Here is a 6,193-nt window from a genome sequence, read left to right on the forward strand (position 1 = left end):
CTGGTTATTCTTTGCTATTTAGTTCCCTCTAGTGTTACCGCAGTGTAACTAAATTCTCAATTCTCTATTGACTTTACTTTCCCCAATGGCGCAATATTACAAAAATGAAAAATAATATAATCCCTTTATTGTCATTGCACAAAGTACAACGGAATGGCACATTTTTCTCCCAACAACATTCAAGTACACTTCAAATATTCAAGCCAAACAGACACAGTTATCATAAAAACAACATGGTACGGTTAAAAATCGGGCGGAATAAAAATTAATTTATCATTTTTATCATTTTTTTTCATCAATTTTTAATCATCCGAATAAAAGTGCATGGGTATAAAAAGTTCATCACAAATACGAATAAAATAGTCACATTTTCATTTCCAAACAATGTCAGACGTGCCAAAAAAATGTCGTTGTTTTGTTTTTGTTTTACATTTAATTTTAATAGTTGTATATTTGCACTAATATCCTATGTTGGTATTTATTTTTGTTCTTACTGTTTACTTTTGCTTTTCTGTGGTGTTGCTGCAACGTCCATGTGAATTTCCCCTATGGGAATCAATAACGGTTCATTCTATTCTATTCTATTCTAAATAAATACTATATATTTGCTCCAACAAATAAGACATTATAAAAAAATAAATAAGTAAATAAACAATATTCACTTGTCATCACCCATCCATCACAGAAAGCGGTGGAATAATAATCACACTCCTATAATTAATTAAATCTACAAAATAACCCAAATGTGTGATATTAGAGAACGATATAGAACTTGGAAGAAACCTACCAGATTTTCTGTGCGTATAAAGGCAGTATGCGATACAATATTTGTGCTGCAAAATAGTTAGAATATTACAGCTATAAGAGGTGTAAAAATAGTAGAGAATATATATTTTTCGCCAACGAAAGATACTTGGCAGCTTAAACCTAGGGCAGCATAACTACAAAAAATGGGAGCATGGTCTCCTAAAGAAGGAATTTGAACTAATTTTAACACAGAAAGGGTTTTATCCTAATAACTAAAACCCGTATTTGGTTTCAGAAAAAAAAACTAAAACAAAATAAACAAAAATTTTACATTGATTTCAAAAAAACGCCATAATTACTTCATGGTTCTCTAGTGGAATAATGCACAGCTTGATCCCATGATCTTTATTTATTTATTGGTTTTGTTTAACAGGGATAGTGTACATTAATATCCATATAGAAAATGTACCAGATTTAGCCAGAAAGCTATTTTTCATCTTTATTCCCTGGACAGAAAGTTCAAATGTCACCCTAAAAAAATACAAATTAAAGGGAATATACAATAAAACACAGTGAAAAATATAGCTACATAATAACATATCATACTTCCATGTTATATATTATTAAAGAAAAAAAAAAGAAAACAGTATTTGCCATCTATTATCTAAATACAACAGTTGGCTTCTGCTTTGCTGAGTTTGTAATTGATCAGTATTTTTTTTCTGCCTCTATTTGATAAATATTGTTAAAAACTGTCCCTGTTTGTTGCTGAAATTCCAGAAAATCACTGCTAAAAAAATACTTCCACATTAAAAGACTTTTACTGTCCTGTGCTGGATTGATGATGTCATGTGCAGTTTTTTAGTGAGATAAGAAAAAGGTATGACATCACGTATATTATCAAATCTTTATTTACTTTTTACAGATTTATTAACACCCATTGCTTAAATGAATACTTGAAATATAATTTATTTGTGTCTAACACAGGTGATAACTCAAATAAACGCATATATTTAAACATTTTGGTCAAAGTATGTCAGTACTTATGTAGATTATTTTGATTGATAAATAGTTTAATAGAGGCTTTTAATAGATTTTCGCTTTCAAAAGTCTTCTCGTGTGGCATTGTGTGTAGAATTTATTTCAATAATTTAAGAATATGGCTGTAACATGACCGGATGTGGAAGAAAAATAAAGTGCTTTATTATATCAATAGATAAAAAACTCGTAACATGTAACAGGTCAAGATAATGCATATCTACCTGTGAACATGTTTTTCAGACATTTTATCACTACAAAAATGTGATTTTCTGATCCGAGAGTCACATTATCAACATTCATGTTTATTTCATTTATAATAATGACCAGTTTGAGCTTTAATACAGGAAATAACAAAGGGCTTGAGTCATTTTTGTGTATTTTCTGCTCTAGTTTTATTTCCGTTTCTGTTGTTCAAGTAGTCGTCTTGTATGTTTTTGAAGCAATTTTGTGTATTTTTGCTGTTGTTTTGTAAATTAATCTTTTATATGTTTCTTTTTTGTGTATATTTCTGTAAAAAAAAATTATATCTGATGAATATCTTCCACCTCTCTTTTGTTTACCCTATAACCATCCGTTTATTCCCTTTCTCTCAGCCGTTATAGCAGAGTACCAAATGAATCTTCCTGCGTGATTACGATCACGGTTTATTTGATTATAGAGGATTTGCAGTCTGGGCCTTTCCTGGGTCATTCCAACACTGTATTGTCTTAAATTGAAGCTACTTTCCTGTTTATTGTTCCAGGCTTACTGGGCTGGTGGATGTGCAGACAATGTTTGTACTTCCTTAACTTTTGAAAGTACTAGTAAAAAGATTTTTTTGGATGGGTGGGTGGGGGGGGGGGGGGGGGGTGATTTCCAGTCTTGGTCGATCATAAAATAAGAAAACTCTTCCTTCTTTCCAATACAGGAAACTTTCATATAAGCCATATTCTCAGCATACATTACGAAAAACTGTTATTATTAACTTTTCTTTGAAGATCAAAGTCTTTGATTTAGTGTGCACCCAATAATTAATGACCATCAACATACTGTGATTTTCCCCATCATCGCACACACACTAAAAAGTCCCTCTATAGTCATAGACAGGAATTTAGAGAGTTTGCCAAATTTTAGATTCTCACCATCCCACTGCAGTAAAGTTTAAAGAGTGCAATAAAGCAGCACGAGTCATCGGCTGTACTTCATGCCTGGTTGGCAGGAATTACCACCACCTCCTTTTCTTTGTTCCGTCCTGTGAAAGGTGCACGGCATGAATTGAACATATTCTCAGTCCAAATATATTAAACGGAAATATTCCTGTAGCTGGGATTTAAGAGCATCCATATGTGTTATTTAAGAGAAATTCCTCTCTGCGTCAATGCCCGTTTTTTTTACCTTTTGCTTCTTTTGATCCATTAAATCAGTCACAATTGTAATCGAATACAAAGCAACTGATTACGCCATTATCTGTTTGACCACACACACACAAAAAAAGCCACACACCGTCATCTACCAAAACTAAGGAACGGTTTTAAAATATTAATAGAAAACTGACTGCAGCAACATGCACATCCCAGTGTTAAAGCACATAAAATTGTTTAGCAAATTGTCATTAATTGTGGCCATACCAGCCTGTCATTGCCCGATCCCGTTAGATCTCGGAAGCTAAGCAGGTCTGGGACTGGTTAGTAGTTGGATGGGAGACCACAGAATTCCAGGTGCCACAGTGGGGTGGCAGTCACCCAGTGGTATCTGTCATTGTGCCCTTGGGCAAGGCACTTCACCTACATTGCCTAGTATGAATGTAGTGTGTGAGTGAGTGAGTGTTGGTGGTGGTCGGAGGGGCCGATGGCGCACTATGGCAGCCTCGCTTCCGTCAGTCTGCCCCAGGGCAGCTGTGGCTACAATAGTAGTTTACCACCACTAAGTGTGGAGTGAAAGAATAATGCCTTAATTCTGTAAAGCGACTTTGAGTGTCTATGATAAAGCGCTATATAAAACTGATGCATTATTATTATTATTATTATGAATCTGATACGATACGATATATGTCGTGATATCAGTAATTACAAATCTCTTCAAATGTTTACTTGCAAAAACAAGTAACTGGTAACTAACTGTAATTCAAATACCGATTTCAAAATCAAGGGGTATGTTTATCAAACTGTCAAATTACATTTTTCAAAAAAGATGAACTTCTGTTTCCACAACAGATTGTGATTCTGTTATGTTTTTTTTTTTTTTTTTAGTTGACATCTATAAAAGTGGCCAGTATGTTTTATGAAAATAAAGTGCAATCATCTTCCAGGCTAAAATGCATTAAGGAGTGAGGTCGTTTAACAAGGTCTCATGTGCTTCACTGACACCCAGTGACCTGGCGCTCACGTGCTATAATTTGATTGCGCATTTAAATATATATTTCGTTAAACAAAACACGATTTGAAATATTTTTGGATCGATACGATAATCAAACCAAACGCGACTTCAGCGACTATAGTCATGCCTAAACTGCCTGTGGTAAGTCGCTTGAACACAGTCGCGCTTTTTGCTTGCTTCATTGCCTCAACTCGTTGCTGATTGAATGTCGTGACACAGCGTCACTCAAAGTCGTTTGAAAAGTTCAAAATTTTCCAACTTTGAGTGACTTCCAGCGACTCAGATCGCACGATTGAGTCGCTGGAATCGCGCAAGTTGCATCACTTGAAAGGAGGTTGCTTGTCATTGCGTCATTTACATTGATTTTGAATGTAATCTATGTTCGGTTTGAACACACCTTCACTATACATGAAAAAAAAAATCAATCTTTTCATAACGAGCAAAAAGAGAACTAAAGTATTATCCTTTTTTTTTTTTTTTGCTGTTCTTTAAGAATTAAAAGGCTTTGTCTGAGGAACGTGAGGAGCACTGACAGAGCCCTAATACAAAGTGACCTCCAGCAGGCCAATAATGTGCATGTTTCTGCTTAAACTTTTCCATCCCATACATCTGTCCTAAGCCAATGTATCTTTTCAACTACAGAAGACTATATAGTCAATGTCCAATTGTCTCAGTTGCTGCCCGAAAATGTAGAAATGCTAATACTGTTGAAAAACAACATGTCCATGTCTTTTAGACCAGTGGTTCTCACCTGGTCTCACCCTGCGACCCAATTTTGCCACTGTCATTAAATCGCGACCCACATTTAATCCTATTAATGCATAGAATCTTTTTTTAAAAACATGAATCTATATATTTGCCCATGCAACAAGCATTTCACAACAGGCCTGTCAAAAGAAAAGTTTCTTTCAAAATAAAAGACAAGTCCAACCCAACATGAGAGACATTAGGTTTTTATTTATTTTTGACCAGCTGTTTGCGACCCACCCAGTACAGGTCCGCGACCCACTTTTGGGTCCCAACCCATGAGTTGAGAATCACTGTTTTAGACTCGTAGTTTGATATTTTTATGCAAAGTTCATGAACACATTTTCTGTAGAATGTCAAGATGATGACATGATTTAGTTTTAATTGACAGCCTGTTTTTGCATTTCTTTTTTGCAGAATATCAATTTTTGATATTTACATAGGAAAAATTAGGTCATATGTGTTATTTGCGTGAGTTAAAAGGATATACCCAGAGTATACATAAGTATGGTTGTTTTTCAAACTGAATTTTTGGGGGGTGTCTTTTTTCCCACTTTCCAAAAATTGTTTTCGTTTCACCCCTAGGAATTTCCACAGATGTTGGATCAGCTGTGATCTGATTTTTCCACTTTCATTTTCAGTATGATTCTAAATCCATAGACCTCCATTGGATGAGGATTTCAATCTCCGCTGATAATTTTTTACATTATTTCATTCTTAACACATTTCATTATGTATTTGAATAAAGATTTTCAACTGGAATATTTCCTTCATTGAGATCTAGGATGTGTTCTATGTGTTCCCTTTGTTTTTTTTGAGCAGTGTAAACACCGTTGATTATGGACGCCCATTCCTGCCAGTAAAAAATATTAAATAAATAAATAAATGAAATTTAAGTCATAATTATGAGATACTATCTCAAAGCCAAATAAACACTATTGACAGAAACTGTCTGAACCATTTACAGAGAGAAATGGTTAAACTCTTCAAGTGAACATATTATATCATAATTATGATTTAGTATCTCATATATATGATTTAGTGTCTCATAATTATGAGATTGTATCCCGTAATTATGATTTAGTATCGCATAATCGTGACTTAGATTTTTATTATCACTGTTGTTATTTTACTTACTCCATAGTTGATAACATCAGCAATATTAGTATGTGATAAATTAAAACAATCTAAATGTTATAGTATTTTATCAACAACTGAATAAAGATTATAACAACTTATGGAACAAATATGCAACAACAACAAACAAAAAAACATGTTTAAATTTGCTTCCTACTGTTTATTT

General features: G+C 33.8%; 1 pseudogene; it reads left to right on the top strand.

Moving 5' to 3' along the window:
- The first annotated feature begins 3,381 nt into the window (after positions 1-3,381).
- Positions 3,382-3,497, top strand: LOC114482070 (uncharacterized; annotated as a pseudogene).
- The last annotated feature ends 2,696 nt before the right edge of the window (positions 3,498-6,193 follow it).

The sequence above is a fragment of the Gouania willdenowi genome, chromosome 19 (genome assembly GCF_900634775.1).
Source record: "Gouania willdenowi chromosome 19, fGouWil2.1, whole genome shotgun sequence".
Classification (NCBI taxonomy): domain Eukaryota; kingdom Metazoa; phylum Chordata; class Actinopteri; order Blenniiformes; family Gobiesocidae; genus Gouania; species Gouania willdenowi.